This window comes from Microcebus murinus, chromosome 3 (assembly GCF_040939455.1).
Source record: "Microcebus murinus isolate Inina chromosome 3, M.murinus_Inina_mat1.0, whole genome shotgun sequence".
Lineage (NCBI taxonomy): Eukaryota > Metazoa > Chordata > Mammalia > Primates > Cheirogaleidae > Microcebus > Microcebus murinus.
This window is the reverse complement of record NC_134106.1, coordinates 115,775,028-115,788,756: the sequence shown is the minus strand read 5'-3', so window position 1 is coordinate 115,788,756 and position 13,729 is coordinate 115,775,028. Positions and strand designations below refer to the sequence as shown.

The window sequence follows — 13,729 nt, the reverse complement described above, 5'->3', positions numbered from 1 at the left end:
CTTCTGCACAGACTGCGGGCCTCGCTCTTCTGAGTGCCGCTAGCTCGCGACCCACCCACGGGTGAACCTGGTCAGGGTACTTTCTCTCAGGGGCAGACTCTGATCCGGGCGGGCTACCGGTGTCTCTGTTTGCTCCTTTCTTTCTTCCACTTCGGGAAAGGCTTCCTTACTGGGTGTGGAAATCTCTTATGCCTTTCCTCGCCTATTCTGTCAGCTCTAAAATTCTCTTTCGGTTGCCACCCTCACAGATGGATTAGGAAACTCTTTGCGGTGCACTCATTAGTGAAATGACCTCAATGACGCTGGAATCCAATATCTAATGGCCGATTTTTAGCGAGTCCACACGCCAGGGTGGTTGGGGTCCAGTGCAGCCCCGGCCAGGCCCAGGCCCCTTGGACTGGGCCACAGGAGGACACAGAGGAGGGTCCCGGCCCCCACGGTAGCGGTGCGGGCAGTTCTCCAAGGGCTTGGGTGTTTTCCAGAGGGAGGAGATGGAGGGGACTGATTTCTTCAGCGCCCCACAAACCACGCCACCCCACCCCACCCCACCCATGGGACACATCCCGAGAGAGAGAGAGACGCCCCATACACTGGCTCCCCTCCCCCGTGCGCTGTGCCCCAGCCCTGGCCCGGGGGAATAGGCGGCCGCCGGGCCACAGGGTGGGGGGCGCAGCTGAAAGGGGTTGTGGGGGAGGGCCGCCCCTGGCTGGGGTCAAAGGGCGAGCGCCCCGCCCCTCCCGCCCGTGCGCAGTCTGCGGCCCCGGCGCGCTGGGGGTGGGGGGCGGGGAGGTGAAGGAGGCCAGGCGAGGAGAGGAGGGGGGCTTGAAGGTCTCCACCTTGGCGGGTCCAGCCGTGGAGGCGCATCTTGTGTGAGTGTGAGTGAGTGAGTGAGTGAGTGTGAGTGTGAGTGTGTGTGTGTACAGAGACAGCCCCCAACCCCGGCCCGCCGCTCCCTGCCCGCCCCGCCTGTCACCCCCCGTCCCTCGGAGCCCGCGGGACCCGGCCGGCGAACTCAACAGGCCCGACCCGGCGCGGGGCCTGGGGCGGGAGGAGGCGGCGGGGAAGCGCAGAGAGGCTCGGCTTCTTGAGCGGGGCAGGGGCGCCCTCCGCCGTCCACGGCCACACCACCCCGAACGCGCCCGATCCCGTCTGGTCTCGGAAGCTAAGCAGGGTCGGGCCTGGTTAGAACTTGGATGGGAGACCGCCCGGTGTATACCGGGTGCCGTAGGCTTCTTCTTTTTTTTTTTTTGCCTCTGGTTCTGTCGCCTTTCTGGGAGTGCGGGGGCGGCCCGGGGTGGGGGTGACCCCCACCCTCAGCGCCCGCCGCGGTGCCTGGCGCCCCAGCCCGCACCGTTGGGCCTCCTCTTGTCCCGAGCCGTGACACCGCCGCCACGCGGCAGCATGCGTGGCTTCTGGACAGTCAGGTCTCAGACCAAAGGTCTGCTCTGTGGGAGCCGACACGCTGGAGGAAACCTTGAGAGTCTGAGAGGGGAGGGAGTTCCAGAAGAAGGCCAGGATGTCATTTTGAGGGAGTATGTGACCAGAACTCCTCCCGTTGCTTTTGGGGTTCTATGGGCTACACGTAGGAATCTTTGGTGGTGGCACCTGATGTTCGGGGATCCGGAGTCACACCCAGACCTGCTCCACAGGCCTCCTTTTACTTTTCTCTTCGGATTCATTTTTTTTTTTTTTTTTTGAGACAGAGTCTCGGTTTGTTGCCCAGGCTAGAGTGAGTGCCGTGGCGTCAGCCTAGCTCACAGCAACTTCAAACTCCTGGGCTCGAGTGATCCTTCTGCCTCAGCCTCCAGGGTAGCTGGGACTGCAGGCATGCGCCACCATGCCCCGCTAATTTTTTATATATATATCAGTTGGCCAATTAATTTCTTTCTATTTATAGTAGAGACGGGGTCTCGCTCTTGCTCAGGCTGGTTTTGAACTCCTGACCTTGAGCAATCCGCCCGCCTCGGCCTCCCAAGAGCTAGGATTACAGGCGTGAGCCACAGCGCCCGGCCGGATTCATTATTTTTAAAAAGTGTCTCTTATCTCTATTATTGCATTTTCTTTTCTCTCTCTTTTCAAGCAGATGATGGGAGTCCAAGTATTAAGGTGACATGTGTTGCCCGTGCCCCCCTCCCCCCCCCCGTGTTCTTATTCATTTACCTCTCATGTTGTTCCAGCATATTGTGGGGGCACCAATGTTAAGGTCGGGTGCGTTGCCCTCTCCCAGCCTCCCCCCTCGGGTCAGAGCTTCAAGTGCGCCCATCCCCCAGTCGGTGCGTACCCACCCCATTCCTAATGGATGTGTATGCCCATCCCCTCCCCCCACCCGCCCGACACCCACCCGAAGAAGGTGATTCCTCTGTGTCCACTTAGGTGTCCATCGGTTCGTACCCATTTGCTGGTGAGCGCGAGCACGTGGTGCTCGTGTGACCATTCTTGGGATACTTGGCTTACTGGAACGGGTTCCAGCTCTGGCCAGGAGAACCACGAGAGGTGCCCCCTCACCGCTGCTCCTCATAGCCGAATAGCACTCCGTGGTGTCCACGCGCCACATTTTATTTACCCACTCGTGGGTCGATGGGCACTCGGGTGGCTTCCAGGTCTTTGCGATTGTGACTTGTGCCCTGACACTAACCCTAACCCTTACCCAGCCCGTCTCCTCCACGGCCCCTGCCTGACTGACTCCTTCCCGCCCGGCCTATCACCTGTCACCGTCCTCTGCCCCTGCCTGACACGCTCGTCCCCGCCCGGGCCGTCACCGTCCTCGGCCCCTGCCTGACGGGGCTCCTCCGTCGCCTGGGCCTTCCAAGGGCTTGGTGTGGACGCTGGTTCCAGGACGCCCTCCCAGGAACCCGGTAGCAGGGCGGCCGCAGCGTCTCGTGCAACCCAACCGTCCGCCGGCTGGCCGCCGTCGCTAAGTGGCCTGCGGGGGACGTGCTCCCGCTGTGCCGTGGGGGCCCAGCCTGGTGTCTTCTCTGAGGCCCCGCGGCTGCCGCTCCCCGCAAGGGGATAGCCGCGGAGGTGGGGACCGCCTCCTCATGGGGACGTATACCCAGCTCTCCACGTCGGATTCCGGGGCTCTCTGTCCTGCCAGAAGGCCCAGCTGGCCTGCGGGTCCTTAGAGTGGCAAAAACATCCGAAAACTGAGATTGAGGGTCCGGTGGGTGTCTGCACTTTTGTGCTGGGCACCCCAGGGAGGCCCGGGGGCTGGCTGGACAACGTGGTCTGCTGGGCTGGGGGGGGGGGTTTGGAGGAGCAACTGATGCCCTTTGCACTTTGGGTAGCAAGTGTCTGAGGTGTCTCTGGGCCCTGTGCCATGTGGGGGCGGGGGCGGGGGCGGGGTGGGAGGAGGAGGAGGAGGAGGAGGAGGAGGAGGAGGAGGAGGAGGAGGAGGAGGTGGGAAGGGCCGTGGCCTGCAGTGGTGTTCCCCGGGGTGGCACAGCATGTGGCTTCTTCCACAGGCTGCTTGGCCTGGGCTCCCTGCACCTGGGCCTTTGGAGGACTGGCCCTGTGCTTGCCAACACTTCCTGCAGGGACCCAGAGCTGGGAGGTTGCATCTCTCAGCCCTGGGTCGGGCAGAGCCCCAGCGGGCCATGCCCACAACCTCTCTCAGCAGGGGTCCCCCAGAAGGCTCCTTTGGGACCAGGATTCTCTTGCGGGTGACTCTTTAAGGTCTGGCCCCTGGATGGAGGGGCACCAGGAGTAGAGGAGCAGGAAGGGGAAGGGGGTGGCCATGCGAGGGGACACTTTCAGGCCAAGTCCCAGCTTCAGTCTGATCCTCCTGGGAACCCCGGGGTGGACATCACACCTCCTGGTTGCCCCGCTCTGAGACAAGGAGCCGGGCTTCGCATTCCCACAGCAGCCAGTCGTGGGCTGAGGACACCTGGGGCGTTGGGAACTCCCTGGCTTCTCCTTGGTTTAACATCTGGAGCTGCTTGTGAATTGTGCCGCCACACACACCCGAGTGCAGGTGTCTTCTGCACAGACTGCGGGCCTCGCTCTTCTGAGTGCCGCTAGCTCGCGACCCACCCACGGGTGAACCTGGTCAGGGTACTTTCTCTCAGGGGCAGACTCTGATCCGGGCGGGCTACCGGTGTCTCTGTTTGCTCCTTTCTTTCTTCCACTTCGGGAAAGGCTTCCTTACTGGGTGTGGAAATCTCTTATGCCTTTCCTCGCCTATTCTGTCAGCTCTAAAATTCTCTTTCGGTTGCCACCCTCACAGATGGATTAGGAAACTCTTTGCGGTGCACTCATTAGTGAAATGACCTCAATGACGCTGGAATCCAATATCTAATGGCCGATTTTTAGCGAGTCCACACGCCAGGGTGGTTGGGGTCCAGTGCAGCCCCGGCCAGGCCCAGGCCCCTTGGACTGGGCCACAGGAGGACACAGAGGAGGGTCCCGGCCCCCACGGTAGCGGTGCGGGCAGTTCTCCAAGGGCTTGGGTGTTTTCCAGAGGGAGGAGATGGAGGGGACTGATTTCTTCAGCGCCCCACAAACCACGCCACCCCACCCCACCCCACCCATGGGACACATCCCGAGAGAGAGAGAGACGCCCCATACACTGGCTCCCCTCCCCCGTGCGCTGTGCCCCAGCCCTGGCCCGGGGGAATAGGCGGCCGCCGGGCCACAGGGTGGGGGGCGCAGCTGAAAGGGGTTGTGGGGGAGGGCCGCCCCTGGCTGGGGTCAAAGGGCGAGCGCCCCGCCCCTCCCGCCCGTGCGCAGTCTGCGGCCCCGGCGCGCTGGGGGTGGGGGGCGGGGAGGTGAAGGAGGCCAGGCGAGGAGAGGAGGGGGGCTTGAAGGTCTCCACCTTGGCGGGTCCAGCCGTGGAGGCGCATCTTGTGTGAGTGTGAGTGAGTGAGTGAGTGTGAGTGTGAGTGTGTGTGTGTACAGAGACAGCCCCCAACCCCGGCCCGCCGCTCCCTGCCCGCCCCGCCTGTCACCCCCCGTCCCTCGGAGCCCGCGGGACCCGGCCGGCGAACTCAACAGGCCCGACCCGGCGCGGGGCCTGGGGCGGGAGGAGGCGGCGGGGAAGCGCAGAGAGGCTCGGCTTCTTGAGCGGGGCAGGGGCGCCCTCCGCCGTCCACGGCCACACCACCCCGAACGCGCCCGATCCCGTCTGGTCTCGGAAGCTAAGCAGGGTCGGGCCTGGTTAGAACTTGGATGGGAGACCGCCCGGTGTATACCGGGTGCCGTAGGCTTCTTCTTTTTTTTTTTTTGCCTCTGGTTCTGTCGCGTTTCTGGGAGTGCGGGGGCGGCCCGGGGTGGGGGTGACCCCCACCCTCAGCGCCCGCCGCGGTGCCTGGCGCCCCAGCCCGCACCGTTGGGCCTCCTCTTGTCCCGAGCCGTGACACCGCCGCCACGCGGCAGCATGCGTGGCTTCTGGACAGTCAGGTCTCAGACCAAAGGTCTGCTCTGTGGGAGCCGACACGCTGGAGGAAACCTTGAGAGTCTGAGAGGGGAGGGAGTTCCAGAAGAAGGCCAGGATGTCATTTTGAGGGAGTATGTGACCAGAACTCCTCCCGTTGCTTTTGGGGTTCTATGGGCTACACGTAGGAATCTTTGGTGGTGGCACCTGATGTTCGGGGATCCGGAGTCACACCCAGACCTGCTCCACAGGCCTCCTTTTACTTTTCTCTTCGGATTCATTTTTTTTTTTTTTTTTTGAGACAGAGTCTCGGTTTGTTGCCCAGGCTAGAGTGAGTGCCGTGGCGTCAGCCTAGCTCACAGCAACTTCAAACTCCTGGGCTCGAGTGATCCTTCTGCCTCAGCCTCCAGGGTAGCTGGGACTGCAGGCATGCGCCACCATGCCCCGCTAATTTTTTATATATATATCAGTTGGCCAATTAATTTCTTTCTATTTATAGTAGAGACGGGGTCTCGCTCTTGCTCAGGCTGGTTTTGAACTCCTGACCTTGAGCAATCCGCCCGCCTCGGCCTCCCAAGAGCTAGGATTACAGGCGTGAGCCACAGCGCCCGGCCGGATTCATTATTTTTAAAAAGTGTCTCTTATCTCTATTATTGCATTTTCTTTTCTCTCTCTTTTCAAGCAGATGATGGGAGTCCAAGTATTAAGGTGACATGTGTTGCCCGTGCCCCCCTCCCCCCCCCCCGTGTTCTTATTCATTTACCTCTCATGTTGTTCCAGCATATTGTGGGGGCACCAATGTTAAGGTCGGGTGCGTTGCCCTCTCCCAGCCTCCCCCCTCGGGTCAGAGCTTCAAGTGCGCCCATCCCCCAGTCGGTGCGTACCCACCCCATTCCTAATGGATGTGTATGCCCATCCCCTCCCCCCACCCGCCCGACACCCACCAGAAGAAGGTGATTCCTCTGTGTCCACTTAGGTGTCCATCGGTTCGTACCCATTTGCTGGTGAGCGCGAGCACGTGGTGCTCGTGTGTCCATTCTTGGGATACTTGGCTTACTGGAACGGGTTCCAGCTCTGGCCAGGAGAACCACGAGAGGTGCCCCCTCACCGCTGCTCCTCATAGCCGAATAGCACTCCGTGGTGTCCACGCGCCACATTTTATTTACCCACTCGTGGGTCGATGGGCACTCGGGTGGCTTCCAGGTCTTTGCGATTGTGACTTGTGCCCTGACACTAACCCTAACCCTTACCCAGCCCGTCTCCTCCACGGCCCCTGCCTGACTGACTCCTTCCCGCCCGGCCTATCACCTGTCACCGTCCTCTGCCCCTGCCTGACACGCTCGTCCCCGCCCGGGCCGTCACCGTCCTCGGCCCCTGCCTGACGGGGCTCCTCCGTCGCCTGGGCCTTCCAAGGGCTTGGTGTGGACGCTGGTTCCAGGACGCCCTCCCAGGAACCCGGTAGCAGGGCGGCCGCAGCGTCTCGTGCAACCCAACCGTCCGCCGGCTGGCCGCCGTCGCTAAGTGGCCTGCGGGGGACGTGCTCCCGCTGTGCCGTGGGGGCCCAGCCTGGTGTCTTCTCTGAGGCCCCGCGGCTGCCGCTCCCCGCAAGGGGATAGCCGCGGAGGTGGGGACCGCCTCCTCATGGGGACGTATACCCAGCTCTCCACGTCGGATTCCGGGGCTCTCTGTCCTGCCAGAAGGCCCAGCTGGCCTGCGGGTCCTTAGAGTGGCAAAAACATCCGAAAACTGAGATTGAGGGTCCGGTGGGTGTCTGCACTTTTGTGCTGGGCACCCCAGGGAGGCCCGGGGGCTGGCTGGACAACGTGGTCTGCTGGGCTGGGGGGGGGGTTTGGAGGAGCAACTGATGCCCTTTGCACTTTGGGTAGCAAGTGTCTGAGGTGTCTCTGGGCCCTGTGCCATGTGGGGGCGGGGGCGGGGTGGGAGGAGGAGGAGGAGGAGGAGGAGGAGGAGGAGGAGGTGGGAAGGGCCGTGGCCTGCAGTGGTGTTCCCCGGGGTGGCACAGCATGTGGCTTCTTCCACAGGCTGCTTGGCCTGGGCTCCCTGCACCTGGGCCTTTGGAGGACTGGCCCTGTGCTTGCCAACACTTCCTGCAGGGACCCAGAGCTGGGAGGTTGCATCTCTCAGCCCTGGGTCGGGCAGAGCCCCAGCGGGCCATGCCCACAACCTCTCTCAGCAGGGGTCCCCCAGAAGGCTCCTTTGGGACCAGGATTCTCTTGCGGGTGACTCTTTAAGGTCTGGCCCCTGGATGGAGGGGCACCAGGAGTAGAGGAGCAGGAAGGGGAAGGGGGTGGCCATGCGAGGGGACACTTTCAGGCCAAGTCCCAGCTTCAGTCTGATCCTCCTGGGAACCCCGGGGTGGACATCACACCTCCTGGTTGCCCCGCTCTGAGACAAGGAGCCGGGCTTCGCATTCCCACAGCAGCCAGTCGTGGGCTGAGGACACCTGGGGCGTTGGGAACTCCCTGGCTTCTCCTTGGTTTAACATCTGGAGCTGCTTGTGAATTGTGCCGCCACACACACCCGAGTGCAGGTGTCTTCTGCACAGACTGCGGGCCTCGCTCTTCTGAGTGCCGCTAGCTCGCGACCCACCCACGGGTGAACCTGGTCAGGGTACTTTCTCTCAGGGGCAGACTCTGATCCGGGCGGGCTACCGGTGTCTCTGTTTGCTCCTTTCTTTCTTCCACTTCGGGAAAGGCTTCCTTACTGGGTGTGGAAATCTCTTATGCCTTTCCTCGCCTATTCTGTCAGCTCTAAAATTCTCTTTCGGTTGCCACCCTCACAGATGGATTAGGAAACTCTTTGCGGTGCACTCATTAGTGAAATGACCTCAATGACGCTGGAATCCAATATCTAATGGCCGATTTTTAGCGAGTCCACACGCCAGGGTGGTTGGGGTCCAGTGCAGCCCCGGCCAGGCCCAGGCCCCTTGGACTGGGCCACAGGAGGACACAGAGGAGGGTCCCGGCCCCCACGGTAGCGGTGCGGGCAGTTCTCCAAGGGCTTGGGTGTTTTCCAGAGGGAGGAGATGGAGGGGACTGATTTCTTCAGCGCCCCACAAACCACGCCACCCCACCCCACCCCACCCATGGGACACATCCCGAGAGAGAGAGAGACGCCCCATACACTGGCTCCCCTCCCCCGTGCGCTGTGCCCCAGCCCTGGCCCGGGGGAATAGGCGGCCGCCGGGCCACAGGGTGGGGGGCGCAGCTGAAAGGGGTTGTGGGGGAGGGCCGCCCCTGGCTGGGGTCAAAGGGCGAGCGCCCCGCCCCTCCCGCCCGTGCGCAGTCTGCGGCCCCGGCGCGCTGGGGGTGGGGGGCGGGGAGGTGAAGGAGGCCAGGCGAGGAGAGGAGGGGGGCTTGAAGGTCTCCACCTTGGCGGGTCCAGCCGTGGAGGCGCATCTTGTGTGAGTGTGAGTGAGTGAGTGAGTGAGTGTGAGTGTGAGTGTGTGTGTGTACAGAGACAGCCCCCAACCCCGGCCCGCCGCTCCCTGCCCGCCCCGCCTGTCACCCCCCGTCCCTCGGAGCCCGCGGGACCCGGCCGGCGAACTCAACAGGCCCGACCCGGCGCGGGGCCTGGGGCGGGAGGAGGCGGCGGGGAAGCGCAGAGAGGCTCGGCTTCTTGAGCGGGGCAGGGGCGCCCTCCGCCGTCCACGGCCACACCACCCCGAACGCGCCCGATCCCGTCTGGTCTCGGAAGCTAAGCAGGGTCGGGCCTGGTTAGAACTTGGATGGGAGACCGCCCGGTGTATACCGGGTGCCGTAGGCTTCTTCTTTTTTTTTTTTTGCCTCTGGTTCTGTCGCCTTTCTGGGAGTGCGGGGGCGGCCCGGGGTGGGGGTGACCCCCACCCTCAGCGCCCGCCGCGGTGCCTGGCGCCCCAGCCCGCACCGTTGGGCCTCCTCTTGTCCCGAGCCGTGACACCGCCGCCACGCGGCAGCATGCGTGGCTTCTGGACAGTCAGGTCTCAGACCAAAGGTCTGCTCTGTGGGAGCCGACACGCTGGAGGAAACCTTGAGAGTCTGAGAGGGGAGGGAGTTCCAGAAGAAGGCCAGGATGTCATTTTGAGGGAGTATGTGACCAGAACTCCTCCCGTTGCTTTTGGGGTTCTATGGGCTACACGTAGGAATCTTTGGTGGTGGCACCTGATGTTCGGGGATCCGGAGTCACACCCAGACCTGCTCCACAGGCCTCCTTTTACTTTTCTCTTCGGATTCATTTTTTTTTTTTTTTTTTTGAGACAGAGTCTCGGTTTGTTGCCCAGGCTAGAGTGAGTGCCGTGGCGTCAGCCTAGCTCACAGCAACTTCAAACTCCTGGGCTCGAGTGATCCTTCTGCCTCAGCCTCCAGGGTAGCTGGGACTGCAGGCATGCGCCACCATGCCCCGCTAATTTTTTATATATATATCAGTTGGCCAATTAATTTCTTTCTATTTATAGTAGAGACGGGGTCTCGCTCTTGCTCAGGCTGGTTTTGAACTCCTGACCTTGAGCAATCCGCCCGCCTCGGCCTCCCAAGAGCTAGGATTACAGGCGTGAGCCACAGCGCCCGGCCGGATTCATTATTTTTAAAAAGTGTCTCTTATCTCTATTATTGCATTTTCTTTTCTCTCTCTTTTCAAGCAGATGATGGGAGTCCAAGTATTAAGGTGACATGTGTTGCCCGTGCCCCCCTCCCCCCCCCCGTGTTCTTATTCATTTACCTCTCATGTTGTTCCAGCATATTGTGGGGGCACCAATGTTAAGGTCGGGTGCGTTGCCCTCTCCCAGCCTCCCCCCTCGGGTCAGAGCTTCAAGTGCGCCCATCCCCCAGTCGGTGCGTACCCACCCCATTCCTAATGGATGTGTATGCCCATCCCCTCCCCCCACCCGCCCGACACCCACCCGAAGAAGGTGATTCCTCTGTGTCCACTTAGGTGTCCATCGGTTCGTACCCATTTGCTGGTGAGCGCGAGCACGTGGTGCTCGTGTGACCATTCTTGGGATACTTGGCTTACTGGAACGGGTTCCAGCTCTGGCCAGGAGAACCACGAGAGGTGCCCCCTCACCGCTGCTCCTCATAGCCGAATAGCACTCCGTGGTGTCCACGCGCCACATTTTATTTACCCACTCGTGGGTCGATGGGCACTCGGGTGGCTTCCAGGTCTTTGCGATTGTGACTTGTGCCCTGACACTAACCCTAACCCTTACCCAGCCCGTCTCCTCCACGGCCCCTGCCTGACTGACTCCTTCCCGCCCGGCCTATCACCTGTCACCGTCCTCTGCCCCTGCCTGACACGCTCGTCCCCGCCCGGGCCGTCACCGTCCTCGGCCCCTGCCTGACGGGGCTCCTCCGTCGCCTGGGCCTTCCAAGGGCTTGGTGTGGACGCTGGTTCCAGGACGCCCTCCCAGGAACCCGGTAGCAGGGCGGCCGCAGCGTCTAGTGCAACCCAACCGTCCGCCGGCTGGCCGCCGTCGCTAAGTGGCCTGCGGGGGACGTGCTCCCGCTGTGCCGTGGGGGCCCAGCCTGGTGTCTTCTCTGAGGCCCCGCGGCTGCCGCTCCCCGCAAGGGGATAGCCGCGGAGGTGGGGACCGCCTCCTCATGGGGACGTATACCCAGCTCTCCACGTCGGATTCCGGGGCTCTCTGTCCTGCCAGAAGGCCCAGCTGGCCTGCGGGTCCTTAGAGTGGCAAAAACATCCGAAAACTGAGATTGAGGGTCCGGTGGGTGTCTGCACTTTTGTGCTGGGCACCCCAGGGAGGCCCGGGGGCTGGCTGGACAACGTGGTCTGCTGGGCTGGGGGGGGGTTTGGAGGAGCAACTGATGCCCTTTGCACTTTGGGTAGCAAGTGTCTGAGGTGTCTCTGAGCCCTGCGCCATGTCGGGGGTGCGGGGTGGGAGGTCGGGGGGGTGGAGGAGCAGGAGGAGGAGGAGGAGGAGGTGGGAAGGGCCGTGGCCTGCAGTCGTCTTCCCGGGGTGGCTTCTTCCACAGGCTGCTTGGCCTGGGCTCCCTGCACCTGGGCCTTTGGAGGACTGGCCCTGTGCTTGCCAACGCTTCCCCTGCAGGGCCCCAGAGCTGGGAGGTTGCATCTCTCAGCCCTGGGTCGGGCAGAGCCCCAGCGGGCCATGCCCACAACCTCTCTCAGCACGGGTCCCCCAGAAGGCTCCTTTGGGACCAGAATTCTCTTGCGGGTGACTCTTTAAGGTCTGGCCCCTGGATGGAGGGGCACCAGGAGTAGAGGAGCAGGAAGGGGAAGGGGGTGGCCATGCGAGGGGACACTTTCAGGCCAAGTCCCAGCTTCAGCCTGATCCTCCTGGGAACCCCGGGGTGTACGTCACACCTCCTGGTTGTCCGGCTCTGAGACAAGGGCTCTGAGACAAGGAGCCGGGCTGCGCATTCCCCCAGCAGCCAGTCGTGGGCTGAGGACACCTGGGGCGTTGGGAACTCCCTGGCTTCTCCTTGGCTTAACATCTGGAGCTGCTTGTGAATCGTGCCGCCACACACACCCGAGTGCAGGTGTCTTCTGCACAGACTGCGGGCCTCGCTCTTCTGAATGCCGCTAGCTCGCCACCCACCCACGGGTGAACCTGGTCAGGGTACTTTCTCTCGGGGGCAGACTCTGATCCTGGCGGGCTACCGGTGTTTCTGTTTGCTCGTTTCTTTCTTCCATTTCGGGAAAGGCTTCCTTACTGGGTGTGGAAATCTCCTATGCCTTTCCTCGCCTATTCTGTCAGCTTTAAAATTCTCTTTCAGTTGCCACCCTCACAGATGGATTAGGAAACTCTTTCCGGTGCACTCATTAGTGAAATGACCTCAATGAAGCTGGAATCCAATATCTAATCGCCGATTTTTAGCGAGTCCACACGCCAGGGTGGTCGGGGTCCAATGCAGCCCCGGCCAGGCCCAGGCCCCTTGGACTGGGCCACAGGAGGACACAGAGGAGGGTCCCGGCCCCCCCCCCCCCCCCCCCCCCCCCCCCCCCGGTCGCGTTGCCGGCAGTTCTCCAAGGGCTTGGGCGTTTTCCAGAGGTAGGAGATGGAGGGGACTGATTTCTTCAGCGCCCCACAAACCACGCCACCCCACCCATGGGACACATCCCTAGAGAGAGAGAGAGACGCCGCATACACTCGCTCCCCTCCCCCATGCGCTGTGCCCCAGCCCGGGCCCGGGGGAATAGGCAGCAGCCCACCCACATGGTGAGGGGCCCAGCTGAAAGGGGTTGTCGGGGAGGGCGGCCCCTGCCTGGGGTCAAAGGGCGGGCGATCCGCGCGTGCGTAATGGGCGGCGGCGGCGGCGGGGGCGGCCAGGAGCTGGGGGTGGGGGGCGGGTAGGTGAAGGAGGCCAGGCGAGGAGAGGAAGGGGGCTGGAAGGTCTCCACCTTGGCGAGTCCAGCCGTGGAGGCGCATCTTGTGTGAGTGTGAGTGTGTCAGTGTGTGTGTGTGTGTGTATAGAGAGAGACAGCCCCCCACCCCGGCCCGCCGCTCCCTGCCCGCCCCGCCCCGCCCCGCCCCGCCTGTCACCCCCGTCCCTCGGAGCCCGCCGGACCCGGCCGGTGAACTCAACAGGCCCGGCCCGGTGCGGGTCAGCGCCGGCGCGGGGCCTGGGGCGGGAGGAGGCGGCGGGGAAGCGCAGAGAGGCTGGGCTTCTTGAGCGGGGCAGGGGCGCCCTCCGCCGTCTAGGGCCACACCACCCTGAACGCGCCCGATCTCGTCTGGTCTCGGAAGCTAAGCAGGGTCGGGCCCGGTTAGTACTTGGATGGGAGACCGCCTGGGAATACCGGGTGCCGTAGGCTTCTTCTTTTTTTTTTTTTTTTTTTCGTTTTGCCTCTTGTTCTGTCCCCTCTCTGGGAGCGAGGCGGCGGCCCGGGGTGGGGGTCACCCCCACCCTCAGCGCCCGCCGCGGTGCCTGGCGCCCCAGCCCGCACCGTGGGGCCTCCTCTTGTCCCAAGCCGCGACACCGCCGTCACGCGGCAGCATGCGTGGCTTCTGGACTGTCAGGTCTCAGACCAAAGGTCTGCTCTGTGGGAACCGACACGCTGGAGGAAACCTTGAGAGTCTGAGAGGGGAGGGAGTTCCAGAAGAAGGCCAGGATGTCATTTTGAGGGAGTATGTGACCAGAACTCGTCCCGTTGCTTTTGGGGTTCTATGGGCTACACGTAGGAATCTTTGGTGGTGGCACCTGATGTTGGGGGATCCGGAGTCACACCCAGACCTGCTCCACAGGCCTCCTTTTACTTTTCTCTTCGGATTCATTATTTTTAAAAAGTGTCTCTTATCTCTATGATTGCATTTTCTTTTCTCTCTCTTTTCAAGCAGATGATGGGAGTCCAAGTATTAAGGTGACATGTGTTGCCCGTGCCCCCCTCCCC

General features: G+C 62.6%; 1 non-coding gene and 3 pseudogenes across 1 annotated transcript; all 4 read left to right on the top strand.

Moving 5' to 3' along the window:
* The first annotated feature begins 1,111 nt into the window (after positions 1-1,111).
* Positions 1,112-1,231, top strand: LOC142870174 (uncharacterized; annotated as a pseudogene).
* Positions 1,232-5,081: 3,850 nt separating this feature from the next.
* LOC142870173 (uncharacterized) lies at positions 5,082-5,201 on the top strand (annotated as a pseudogene).
* A 3,833-nt stretch (positions 5,202-9,034) lies between these two features.
* Positions 9,035-9,154, top strand: LOC142870172 (uncharacterized; annotated as a pseudogene).
* Positions 9,155-13,034: 3,880 nt separating this feature from the next.
* Positions 13,035-13,153, top strand: LOC142870209 (5S ribosomal RNA). The gene has a single exon (XR_012918663.1). It is a non-coding gene; the product is annotated as a 5S ribosomal RNA (ribosomal RNA).
* The last annotated feature ends 576 nt before the right edge of the window (positions 13,154-13,729 follow it).